The 14,330-nt window shown below is 43.3% G+C and overlaps 1 long non-coding RNA gene across 1 annotated transcript; it reads left to right on the forward strand.

The window, feature by feature from the left end:
* Window positions 1-1,132, forward strand: LOC120468081 (uncharacterized). Its single transcript, XR_016150698.1, has 2 exons — window positions 1-780; window positions 871-1,132. It is a non-coding gene; the product is annotated as an uncharacterized LOC120468081 (long non-coding RNA).
* The last annotated feature ends 13,198 nt before the right edge of the window (window positions 1,133-14,330 follow it).

Here is a 14,330-nt window from a genome sequence, read left to right on the forward strand (position 1 = left end):
ACACAGCTTTATTTGAGGGCAATCCAGAGGCGTAATCCAATGTACAGGCAAGGGTCATACACAGATAGGCAGTCCAAGACAGATACACAGAGAAATAAACAAAACAGGCAGGGACCAGAGGCAAGAGAGTAATCCAGGGAACAGGGCAAGATATCCAAAAACCAAGAGACAAGAAAACCATAAGAATGCTCAGAATTGCAGTGTAACACTTAAACAAGACTTCGCGGTGAGTGACTGAATGAACAAGGTATATATAGCCAGACTAACAAGATGAGACAGGTGAATGCAATAGTGAATGAGGTACAGGTGAATGTGATCAGTGATGATGAGTCCGGGCAGTGAGTTCTGGGAACTGTAGTTTGTGTGAAACATAGTCTTATCTGGAGTGCCCTCTGGTGGCTAAATAGGGCACTCCAGCTGGTAACCGTTACAATATTGATGGACAGTGTATTAAACAGTATCTATCTCTACAGTAGTTTATTGTACCTTTTCTTTAAACAGTTTTAAATTTCAGTTATTGTGCGCGTGAAGAACAATAGTCCCGAGTGACTCTAGTGTTGTGATCTGATCTACAGTTTTCAAGATTATGATTTAAATAGAGAGAGTCACTTTGCATTGTCAGCACATGCTTCAGTGCTCTGAGAGTGTTTATAGTGCTGTGAGTTTAACACTTCATGACTGAGAGCAGAACACACACACTCTTCATCATCACACAAGACTAAACTACAACTATGAACAACATCTGCATCTTCATCTGGACTCTGACTCTCTGCGTTCAGGGTAAATATATTTATTAATATATTGCAAAATAAACAGTCACATCTCATTTACAGTCCAATAACCATTAATTAATAAAATGTCTAATTTCAGAAGTCTGGGGACAAGTGACAGTGACTCAGAATCCAGCAATAAAACCCGTCAAACAAGGAGAAACTGTTACAATCAGCTGTAAAACCAGTCAGCCGATCTCTGGCTGTAGTAACTGTGTGTCCTGGTACTCACAGAAACCTGGAGAAGCTCCTAAACTCCTGATATATTATATAAGCAGCCGTTATACTGGAACTCCATCTAGATTCAGTGGCAGTGGATCTTACTATGGCAGTGATTTTACTCTGAGCATCAGTGGAGTCCAGACTGAAGATACAGGAGATTATTACTGTCTGAGTTATCACTATATCAACAGTAAATGGGTGTTCACACAGTGATAAAGAGTCGTACAAAAACCTCTGTCAGTCAGACGTCACAGTGACTGCACTGATACAGCTGAGAGAAACTGCAGCTGCTGATGGAGGATCACACACTACACAATATCAATGTCTAGTTCAAAGTTTCTAAAGACTTTAAACGTACATGTAATAAAAGATTTTCTTTATACCAAAATACATTTACCCAGATAATTGTTCATTGACTATTACTGCCATTCATGTGTGTATCTCTCTCTCTCAAATCCATGACGGTAAAAACGCATTCTGGTTGTCTACCTACTGTATTACAAAACAAATAATACATATAAATAACTAACATTAAAATTATACTGTTATTCTATATGTAGTGGGACCTCTCTCTTCGGAGGTAGAGCAACTATAGAAATGCCACCACCGGCTGAAACGTGACTACGCCACCCTGTTTACCAGGGAAATATTAACACTATAGGTTTACTGTCTCACACCCGGAGACACGCAGGAACGTGATTGTCAAAAGGAGGGTCAGAGACGTGGATACAAAATATGCAAAAGTTTTATTTAAATATTCACACCATTAAAAACATCAAGAAAGAAATAGGTCATCAGCATTCCCCACAAAAGAAACACAATAGCTAAAAGGGAACCGAGGCTTAATGGCAGACACCGCTCAGGGCGCACCAGGCTTCTATATAACTCTCAACACCCTGTGTACCACAGCAATGCACACACATCGCAATCCAGTCCAGCACAGCACTCTGTGACGAGCCCACCACCACACGTAAGGGTCTGATAGAGGACTGCCCTAAAGCCTCGGCTCGTGTTGAAGGAGTTGTTATAAAAATCTGGAGGTAAGCAGCAGCGTCAACCAGCGTTTCCCACCAGGTCTTATTAATCCTAAAATACAAACAAACATATTTGCGATACAATACAGGATTGGCGCTACACAAAAATGGACGTGTCACATACCTTTTGTTCATAAGCCGACGCCCACCTACACCACGCCGGACATCATCATCCACAAAGCACGGGAATGCGAGAGGGACATGCACAGGGAGCGCGGCCGCCGCCCGCAGCCCACACGACGAGCTATTCCCACCACTAAATCCCGCACAGTTATTATTAAAACACATCGCAATCAAGGTGTCGACTAATTAGCCAACACACACATACATTACCTCAAGTATCGGAGAGACGGGACTGCCAAAGAGACAGCAAGAGAGGCATGCAACCGGAAAGCTGGGGCCGCCAACAGCCGCGAATTATCCTGAAGCTATAAACGACACAATCGGTTATCCCAAATCCTGCACCTGTGTTCACTAAACGAGACAGGTAGCACATACCTCAAAGCGGAAACAACACCGAAAGCTGGAAGGGGCGGTCCCCGAGCAATGACGCAACTCAGACGGCACACGCACACAAGGGTGAACGATTCCTTTTTATATTGTGCCTCCTCCTGGTAATTGGCCCTCACTACCCCCAGCGCATCAATTTAATTATAGAGCCACAGAGCCCCACTAAGTCCACTACAATCTACCCCCCCAACCTCGGATCGTCGCCCCGACGGTCCCAGTCAACTCTACTTAATCCCATGGCCTAAAAATGCGTGTTATACCTTGCATTTGCTGAAGGGAGACCCCGCCCATCTCTCCCACCGGGCGGGGAAGATGATGTCGATTTGGATGTAGGCCTGCAGTTAAACGGCTTGTTCGGCGCAAGACAACCCCATCAGCCCTAGGCAGGCCCTCAGGCTGGGGTCCCCGGGTACTGGCCCTACTTCTTTCTGGATCCAGTTGTCCTGGCTCTATCATAAGAACTGGTTCTGTAGGTTCCATCCCCCCCTGTGGGCCCGGTTCCGCTTCAGGTGCCAGCCCTCTCAGTTGTAGTTCAACTGCGAATCGGTCAGGCTCCTGTACCACAGCCAGCAGATCCCCCTCATCCTCGTATTCACCTACTGGGTGTGTGTCCCCAACTGGGTCACAGAAGGGACTACTGCAGTCTGCGGCCTCAGTATCTTTACAGACTCGACTCTTTACCAGTGAACGGTGCACGTTCCTAGTCTTGGTAAGGTCGTCCACAGGCGCAATTGTGTACACGACACCACCCTCCTTCGGTGCCCTCGTCACTTGATAGACCACTGGGCTCCACAGGTCCTGGATTTTGTGACGGCCCCTTACCCCATAATCCCGGAGGTACACCAGCTGACCCTCCACCAGCGGTTCATCTCGGACATGTTGATCGTGATGGGCCTTGCGTCTGTCGGCCATCACCTGCAACCGTTCGCGTGCTCCTGCAAAGGCTACCTGTAGTCTGGTTTGGTGTTCCAAAACCCAATCATGCACACTACCCTCAATAGGCTGTGGCTCTCTTCCCAACAGAAAATCCACGGGCAATCGCGGCTCCTGTCCGAACATCAGGAAGTGAGGTGATTCCCCTGTGGACTGATGGGGGGTGCTATTATAGCTGAACACTACCTGGGGAAGACACGCCACCCAGTCACGTTTCCTGGACACTGGCAGTGTGCGCAACAGATTGTGTAATGTACGATTAAAGCGCTCACACTGGCCGTTGCCAGCCGGGTGATATGGGGTTGTACGAGACTTCTCCACACCATAGAGGTTACATAGTTGACGGATTAACAAAGACTCAAAATTTCGACCCTGGTCAGAATGGACGCGGCCCGGAACGCCAAACCTATAAAACCATTCCGTCACCAGTACTTGAGCCACTGTCTCGGCTCGCTGATCCCTTGTTGGAACAGCCAGGGTATATTTACTAAACACGTCAGTCATAACTAAGACGCTATCAATGCCAGAGTGCGTGGGCTCCAGAACGGTAAAGTCCACAGCGAGGATGTCGTTTGGCCTAGACGACAATAACCTCCCCATAAATCCCTGGGCGAGTGGCTGGGTGTCCTTGGCTGACTGGCACCGCTCGCACTCCTGACACCAGCTTGCCACCTCAGAGGACAATCCCGGCCAATAGCACCGCTGTCTCACTAGCTCCAGTGTGCGCTCTCTGCCCTGATGTCCATGTTGCTGATGCAACTGTCGCAAAACCTCGGGCTTCAAGACCGCAGGCAATACCAATTGCAACATCTCTTCCTTACCCTCGGGGCAGTAAACTCTTCGATAAAGCATACCGTCCCGCTCAACAAGACGGTCCCACTGACGGAGCAATGTTAGGGCTGCCTTAGTCAGCCGGCGTCGTTCCTCATGGTTCGGGCGAGTACCACGTCTCCAGAATCGCAACACTTCCCGGATAACAGAGTCGGCTTCTTGCAGTGAACCCAACTCACCAACTGAGTAACCGGGAAGCGTAGAGATCACGCATTGGGTCAGTACTCCAGCTGAGTCCAACCCGACCATTGGCCGCAATGACTCAGGAATTGCAGAGCCGGGGACCAGCCCGTCTAAAACCCCAGGATCCACGGGGTCCCGCCGTGAAAGTGCATCTGCGTTTCTGTTACTCTTACCTGAACGGTACTTGATGTCAAAATCAAAGGCCGCCAATTGAGAAGCCCAACGCTGCTCCGATGCTCCAAGTTTTGCGGAGGCCAGGTGGCTAAGGGGGTTGTTATCTGTAAATACCACAACCTTACTACCCAACAAGTACTCGCGGAATTTCTCTGTCATGGCCCACTTGAGTGCAACAAACTCCAGCTTCATAGAGCTATAATTGGACATGTTGCGCTCCGTGGGCCGTAGACTACGGCTTGCATATGCCACTGGTCTTACCTTACCTTCATATTCCTGGGAGAGGACTGCCCCCAACCCCTGATAGCTGGCATCCACCTCCAAGATGAAGGGTTTAGAAAAATCTGCATACGCAAGAACAGGAGCGGTAGTAAGCTTCTCCTTCAACTCCTCAAAGCTCACCTGACATCTTTCACTCCAGGCCTCCTCAAAGTTCCTTCCTGTCTGTTTACCCTTTACACCAGCAAACTCCCCTACCAGCTTATGCAGAGGGGCAGCCACCTTGGCAAACTCCGCTACAAACCGCCGGTAGTAGCTGGAGAACCCCAGAAAGGACCGTAACTCTGTGACACTAGATGGACGAGGCCACTGGGCCACAGCCTCTATCTTACTTGGGTCGGTGGCTACTCCCTTGGAAGAAATGACATGACCCAAATATCTCACCTCCCGCTGGAGAAAAGCGCACTTATCCAACCGAGCCTTTAAGCCTTCCCGCTCCAGCCGGTCCAAAACTAGCCCCAACTTCTCCAAATGTTGAGCAATAGAGGTGGAAAACACCACAATATCGTCTAGATATAAAAGTAACGATTGGCACTGTTGGTCCCCGAATATCCTCTCCATAAGTCGCTGGAAGGTAGAGGGGGCATTGCACAACCCGAACGGCATGCGGTTCCATTCGAACAACCCAAAAGGTGTGCAAAAAGCGGTCTTGGGCTTGTCCCCCTCTGTGACCGGGACCTGGTTGTACCCACTAGCTAGATCCATGGTAGAGAACCAACAGGCCCCCGTCAACGCATCCAGTGACTCCTCAATACGGGGTAAGGGAAATGCATCTCGTCTAGTCTTGGCGTTTAACTGACGGTAGTCCACGCACAGGCGAAGACTACCGTCTTTCTTTTTAACCAACACAATTGGCGAGGCATAAGGGCTGCAACTCTCCCTGATTATCTGAGACTCCAACAGCTGGTTAATGTGGGCCCTAACCACCTCATACTCAGAAGGGGGGACACGGCGATGACGCAACTCAGACGGCACACGCACACAAGGGTGAACGATTCCTTTTTATATTGTGCCTCCTCCTGGTAATTGGCCCTCACTACCCCCAGCGCATCAATTTAATTATAGAGCCACAGAGCCCCACTAAGTCCACTACATATAGCATAAAAGTATTCATTCGGGTCATGTGACGTCACTGATGCTTTGCGCCGCCATCTTTACGACCGACGGTCTCAGTAATGCCTGCAATATGTTGTGCAGTTGGCTACACGAACAGCCGGAAGAGGAACCCGAACTGGTATTTTATTATATACAAAAATAATAGGACAGAAGAAAGAAGTGTTTAGCTGTCATTCGAAGAGAAGAGCTGTATGTCTCATATTGTATCATGTCTCATCTCTCTGTGCACACACACACACACACACACACACACACACACACACACACACACACACCCGAGCTGAAGCGTGCAGCCGTGCAACAAATGCAACATTTAATAATATACATAAAATGTATTTGAGGGGGGCCGGGAGGCCAATTTAGCTCAAAAGGAATGATTCATTGATTTCCTTGACCGAATCACTGAACCGAGCAAATGACTCGTTTAGAGTTCATTTGAACGGGCCGTAATTATAACCTTTGCAAAAGATATAAATATCCAATCTATAGACGAATCCGACGAGCGTTCTTGTGTAGGCTGCCATCTTGTGGCGACGCCATTACTGAGCTGTTACACCGGCATAGACATATGCACCGGTATGTAAACAAACCTCGGAGATAAGGTGATAACGCACCCTTGATGACAGCTACAGCCAGGCAGACTTGTTGGGTTGATGATCTTAGACATTGGCCTCCAGTCACAGATGAAGGTACAAACGATCTTACAGATTATTTATGAAAATAGCTTGGCAAGCAAGCTAGGCTAACGTTTGCTACCGAGGAAACTAAAAAAAGATCTGTCCATTTGGCAACAATAAATAAATAAATAAATGAAATCAAATAAACAATTTCATGTTTTTCATTTGTGTCCATTATTTATCTAATTTTTACATTGCAACGGGCAAGGGTAAGGTAACGTTACAGCTAGAAAGTATACATAATATCGACCAATTAGTGTTTTTAAACCATGGAAAGAGGTCAATATAACAGCAGGAGAACAATTATGTCACATAACGTTACATTCAGCTCAGGAAAGCCATTTAATGACCATAGCATGTAAATTGAATAGAAAAAATAACAAGAGAGGAGATTTTGCTGATCACTATATCACACATTTATTATATTTTTTTACTTATGTCGTTAAATAATTGTTATTATACGCGAATGTCCGCGTCTTGTACTCGCCCAGGAAATCTTTGTAAACCGTACGGCTCCAGACAGGGGCAGTCGACCCGGGGTATTCACAATGTTTTCTCTTCAAAATTGAAATTTTACTGCCACCATTGAAACAATTTATAACGGAAACTGTTTACCCACTCGACATTATACAAGGGATAACGTTGTAACGTTAGTGACAGTCGTAAATCGCGAGCTGTTTATTCCAGTGGACGCAAGTTGCAACTAAAACAATAGGAGGCAATGGCGCAACGCTACCCAGCAACAGCTCAGTAATGGCGCCCGCTTACTTCCGGTAGTTTCGCCGGATTCGTCTATAGTGCAACACTATTTATTAGCAAGGTAACTTTAGACAGTACAAGACATTGAATGTGCAAACACAACACAAGAAAATTATATTTTCATATATATGGAAGACTTTATTAGCTATTCTAAACACAAAAAACTAAACACAAACACACACACACATTCATACAGTCGCGGAAAGAGAAAGAGAGGGAAGGAATGAGTTTTCAGAGATGCACTTTGTAAGACATGACCTGAAAGAACCACCAATCATTAATTTAAACCCTCGTTTCTTAGAGAGGTTATTCAATTTACATTAAAGCCCCAGTTCAGTTAGAGTCTGGAGTACTTGCTTGTCTTTGCGTTGCTTAGGGGCTTTGCGTGGGATTGGCAGGCGAATGAGAGTCTTCACAGTTCGAAGCGCGTTGCAGACGAACTTTGCAGCAAACTTAACTTTGAACCGAGACTTTTACCAGACTTTTATTGTCCTCAGCAGACCCTTAGGAGCCATCCGGTGTCAATGAATGTGACTCCAGGTTCTTTGGAGGGCTGAATCACATGTGGATGAATCCCATGAGAGATTAATTTGATTAATTTGTGTTTGATGGCCTCAATGTCGTTACAGCCGTATTCCCCTATACAGCGCGCGAGTAATGTATTGAGCTCTGTTTCGAGTCTGAATGGACAAATACAATTAACTTTATTTTTAAATGTCTGTTTTGGAGAGCATTCACGGAAAATGAGTCGGTTATGTCTTTAACAGTCATAAGTTTTCATACAGTCTTTTTGGTGGAGAGAGAGAGAGAGAGAGAGACGAGTAAAACAAACAAGCATGCAAATGGAAATTATCGCAGCCGGAAAAATGATCGAGCTAATTTTTTTTATCATGCGATTAAATCATTTATTGACTGTCGCAACAGGCCTAATCCAGATTAATGACAGCTAGTCATGAGCCGTGACTAACAGCTGGCAAGCTAACAGCTGTTAGCCACTTAACTAGCTAATAACGCTAAGCCCCTTTCACACAGAGATTACGGAAAATACACGGATAATGTGACCCGGCATTTGTCCCGGGATTGTTTGGTTTTGGTTCATTCACACTGCCAGTGATTTGCCGGGATCTGTGAGTGTGTTCACACACAACGTGGAAAGATCCCGGAAAGACACATAACGTCAGGATGAGACGTGTAACATACGCGTCGAAAACATGTACACGCGCATACCGTTCCACAGCGCCGGTGAACGATCTCAGCGTGGATAGTGAGGAGCTCCTGGTCTCTGCTTCGCTCCAGTTTGCAGGTATTTGTTCGTCCTTTCTTTGTTGATGACGAACACAAACTTTCTTCTAAGAGCAACAGAGTCGCGCGATGGCACGAGCGGCATCACTATGACACACCCCTTACGGCATCGGTCCTGGCTTTTGTTCACACAGCTCACGTTCTGGGACTGATTCCCGCAATGTTACTAGGTCCCCAACCCGGTATCAGTCCTGGTATCAATCCTGGGTCGCGTTTGCGTTCACAAAGAAGGCGTTCTAGCAATTTCCCCGCCAATTTCCCGAGATCAACGCACTGTGTGAAAGGGGCTAGTCAGAGCAAACAACCACCAAAATCATACATTCGAATTTGTTTTTAATAATACCTATTACATTTCCCATAATTATCTATAAATCCTCGGTGGCCAGGAGCCGCACTTTTACGTCTTTCACTCATCCAGCCAGAGGATATTGATATGCATCGGTACTCTTGAAAGTTTTAAAGCGATCCCCACTGTAGCCTATGGGGAGGGGTTATGCTCAAGATATAACGCAAGTCTGGGGCAGATAATAATGGATAAAATAAAACTGGGGGTAAGAAATAAGGATCAGAGGCTAAAATACAAATTTTCTCCAGGTATCTCTGTCTCTCCGTCTCAGTCAAATGGGCAGTTTGGGCGGCCGTACCGGGCGAGATCGGGCGTAAATATGGCGGCGTTCGGTTTGGAGTGACGTAGGTGGCATCTATGAATAGCCTAGTAACATGTTTCATTTTGGCAAGACTGCTTGTCCTTTAATTCAACCCTTTTGACTTGATATCTATCATTGTCTAGCCTTGTCTGACTTCTGATGGGCGTAGGTTATAAAAGTGTGTAAAATCAACCTTGTATCACATTCCCCTACTGACAGCTCATCATGGCATCCGCATCCAAGAGAATCAAACTGGACGAGGACGACACGTGTGTAACCGGATACTTACACAATGTGTCCATAATTAAACAATCTGCATTTAAAAAACAGATATTGCAGATTGACAACTACCACCAAGTTGCCGTTTTTTGCGTTGAAAAAAGAGATCTTTTCATCCGAGCGCAAAACTGTAAATCGTCAGTTAAATTGACTGGAATTACAAAATAACCAAGTAAGTATTTAATCAACTTTCTAAGATTGTTTTATTTTCATACAAACAGAAGTCTATATTTATGTCTAATTTCATTATGTCTTCCTTTTAGGTCGTTCAGGTGAGGGCTTGGACATAATATGTGGAAGAAGAACAAGCCTGACGGTGGTCAACGACCTGCAGTTTGACTACAGAGACCCTCCAAATAAATCTAAACGGACCGTGGAGGAGGATAAAAAATGTCCCAAAAGCAACATGTAAGTTCTTAAATAAATTATATTATTTTAAATTATACTTAAAAACTGCTGGAACAGCTGGAAACTCAGAGCGCTCAGGTGGAGGACCTCACCGCCGGATAAAGCTACAGCTCTGGGATGATCAAATTGGACTGATTTGCTACGAAAAATGCGACCAGTTCACCTCTTTGACCACAAGGGAATTCGATGGAGAACTGTTTATTACAACAACGAAAGAAACCGAAATCCAAGAAATCCCATCATGGCCTGGGCTGGGTGACATAATTCCTCACAAAGAAACAGAGCAACCGGTAACAGCTGTGTCCGGCGTCATTAACCGGCCGAGGTCGCTGTGTCCCGCAACTGAGGGAATTGCACATTTTGAGTTTTTCCCAAAAACAAATTTCACCGTTGCCAAAAATGCAACATGCTGCAAAAAACGTCCATGTCCAAAGCCACTGCCACAGCACACATCACTCTTTTCTAAACTTGTAGAGGATGGACAGGACGTGGAGGAGGACTTCCTTATTAAAAGTGAACATTCAAAACGACAATGTCGTTGCAGTGGAAATTGTCGCTGAAAGTCCATGAAATCCTCTCCACAACCGCCCGCAGTCGCAGCACTAATGCCAGAAGGTTTTCCAAAGCCTGCTTCTTAATTACTCTATATTAAACAAAGAAATGTTCATTTTAATTAGAAAACTTCAATTGTTCAAAAATAATTTCAATAAATGTTGAAAATGTTAAAGTTAAACTTTCTATTTGGACCTAAACAAATAATGTTCATGTTAAAACTAAAGTTAAATTAAAATATTTGCATTGCATATAGCCTATAAACAGCCTTTTTTGTTGTTGTATTTTTTATTTTTAATAGCCTATTTCTCAATAATTTTCTGTTCTTTGTTTAAATTTCATTTCTTTGTGTTGTATTGACATTATTATTGTTACTTTCTGTCACGGTGTGGTGCAGGCAGAAGAGCAGACAGAGTCCAGATTACAACGAAGAGAACTTTTACTATCAATATATATCACAAGAATACAGGTAGGAGCAACACAAGGTAACATGCAACATCGACCGACCAAGACTGAATGGAACTGAACTGAACTAAATACACAGAGGAATTAAGCTAAATGGGGTGAAAACAGGTGAAACAGATGAACAAAACGAGGAACAGGTGGCTAATGAGGGAGTGAGTTCAGGAGAGGAGACAAGAGGATCTTGGGAAGTGTAGTGCTGGAGACGCAGACTGTGACACTTTCTTTGTATTGTTGCTTATTTTCAATAAACTGTTCTGTTTTTGCAACTGTAATCTTGTATATTTGACAAATATCTTTACTGATATTGCATTAACATTTCATTGTGGTATTCATAGTGAATTACACCTTTACAAAAAAAAAACTTCTTCCTCAACGCTATCATAATGTTATCAAAGACATCTTGGAGTCAACACGTCAAAGAATTATACGCCTTAATAATTACTTTTCCTCTCAGACAATCCAGCCATTTTAGACTATTTCATATAATTAATCTAATAAATATTTAGTAGCCTACATATATTTTCACTTCTGACATTTGAATATAGAGAGACTGCAACACCTGAAATGTTTGTCAGATTAGAGAGACGTCCAAAATGTGTCCAGCTGGAGAACCTGATCTAGAGTTTCATGACTGAACTCCATATTTATTAGAAATGTTTACATTATTACACAAATACTGTCACAACGGCTGATTCTTGAGTTGTGATCATGGTTTCTTAATGATTTTATTATACTTTATATATATGAAGTATCACAACCTTCTTTAGATGTAAATGTGCAGCAGAAGTGAAAGTGTTCCAGTCCAGATGATGTGACCAATCAGAGAGTGAGACTGAAAGCCCATTTGCATTGTCAGGGTGGAGTGATTGTGATCTCTCAGAATAGAGCAGCTCTGTCTCCAGAGACCATGTTCAAACCCCAAGAGCTTTATTTGACATTTACTGCCACATCAACCTTCTGAAAAGCTCCTGCATCTTCATCTGTTAGTTGAATGATGTTGTCAGACACAAAGTGAACTTGTTGAGAAGCTTTATTGAATGTTGCAGCAAACACACACACACACACACACACACACACTGTTTGAGTATTGAGTTGTAAAGCACTCCAGCTGCAGCACTAGACTCATGTGAATCCTGCCTGACACAGGACACTCAGATACGGCTCATCTTCAGGAGAGAAACATCAGCACTCAGAGCTCTTGTGGAACGAGACCTCATGAGGAGCTCCATCATGTGTTACTCTGCAGACGTACAGCTCTCCCTCTTCCCAGCGTGCTTTGCTGAGGGTCAGGACGCTACTGCGGCTGTAGCGGCCGTCCTGCTGGCTCTCTGCGCTGGTCAGAACCCCCTCGGTGACCTCTGACCCGTCCAGTGTCCAGCTCACCAGCGCCCCCTGTGGAGAGTAAGAGCTGAGCAGGCAGAGCAGTGCGGCTGAGTCTCCAGAGATCTGCAGAGAAGAGGGCGGCAGCAGAGACACTGAGGGCTTCACTGTGGGACCAGCTGCAGGAGACACACACACACACACACACACACACACACACACCGCATCAATCAAACTAAACATTGCAATACACAGACTGCTTTCATTCAGTTTAATTGGAAATCCCAAAAGTTAGTTTGTCCTCAAGTGAGATATTCAACAAATAAAAAACTCAATGTAAAAGTTTGACTCAAGCTCACATAAAAAGAAATGTATATAACTTATAAGAACTAGAAAACAACGTCTGTGTTTGTATTATAAAGCACTGAATTATAAGCACAACATGAGCAAAAGAGATTCAGTATCATTGACTGAACTACAGAAAGGAGCAACATTTACATTCTGATGTCAAATCTCTTTTTACATGTATGATTTCTACAATAAAAGATGAACTAAATATGAACTCAGTGTAGAAATAAATGAAGGAAAAACAAACCTGTAATAAACTGAATAAACTCATAGTGAGACACAGTATAGAGATATGCTTAGAATTGTATTGATTTAGTTGAAAGGAATAATGCTATTCTGATAATAATATCATTGTTTTAGATTAAATATTTATACAAAAATATCAGTAACACTTTAATTAAAGCCTAGGTATTTTTAATGCATTAATTATATATTGTTTTACTCATTATAATGCATGTATGATCTCATCAATAATTGTAACAAAGGCTTTAACACATTATAATATTATCTATTCATTTTCACACTCATGAAAAACAAACAATTTCAGATGAAACAAGATATTTTAAGTATTATAATACATTTTAAATGTGGTTGCAATTATTTAAGAAAATATATATACTGCATTATAACATACATTATAAAAACCTTTATAATGTATCGTACATTAAAGCTTGAAGTAAAGTTTTACCACAACATCTAATCATCAAAATAATCATTTATTATTAACAACTGTAAAACACTTTCTGAAATCTAAATTATATTTTTATTAGGTGATTAAATGGACAGACTTACTGATCACCAGTTTAGTTCCTCCACCGAATGTGTACCACAGTGATCCAATCTAATGAAACACTCGTACAAAAACCTCTATTCCACTCGAGTGAACACACACTCCAGCAGAGAGAGAGAAACAACACTTCAACACACTGATATTAGAAGATCCTCAGCTCTTCTCAACACTCACTCATTCAGATTTGACTAAATGCTTTCTGATATAACACTGTTTAAAGAAATATATGGGATGAGCTGTGACCTCTGAGGTGACCTTTGACCTCTTTGATCATGGATGATGATGTTGTGGAGTTTGTCATAATGATGCTTCTGTTCTTCATATGCAGATCAATCATCATGATTGACAGAAAAACCTGCAGCTTCACACTTCAATCTTCAGTGAGAATCTGTTCAAATAATGACTTTATTGAATATTAGAGCCAAAGTCAATAGAAAGTGTGACAATGAAGATCTAAAAGTTGTGTTTTGCATGTTTTCATATTCAAGGTGTGTTATAAAAGTATCTGGACTGGTTCTGAATCTCATGAAACGTGAACAAGCTCTAATATGTGTCCATCTTTAACAGCCTGTTTCTTCTCCATCTGATGATTTCAGACACACATGAGGCTTCATGATAGATGGAGTGACACCATGAACTCTGATTAGAGATTCACAATCAGTCCTGATACTTTCTGAACACACTCATGATTCATGATCTTACTTTAGTGATGGCGCTTCATCTAGTGGAAG

The sequence above is a fragment of the Pimephales promelas genome, chromosome 25 (genome assembly GCF_988280905.1).
Source record: "Pimephales promelas chromosome 25, fPimPro1.hap1.1, whole genome shotgun sequence".
NCBI classification, from domain to species: Eukaryota; Metazoa; Chordata; class Actinopteri; order Cypriniformes; family Leuciscidae; genus Pimephales; species Pimephales promelas.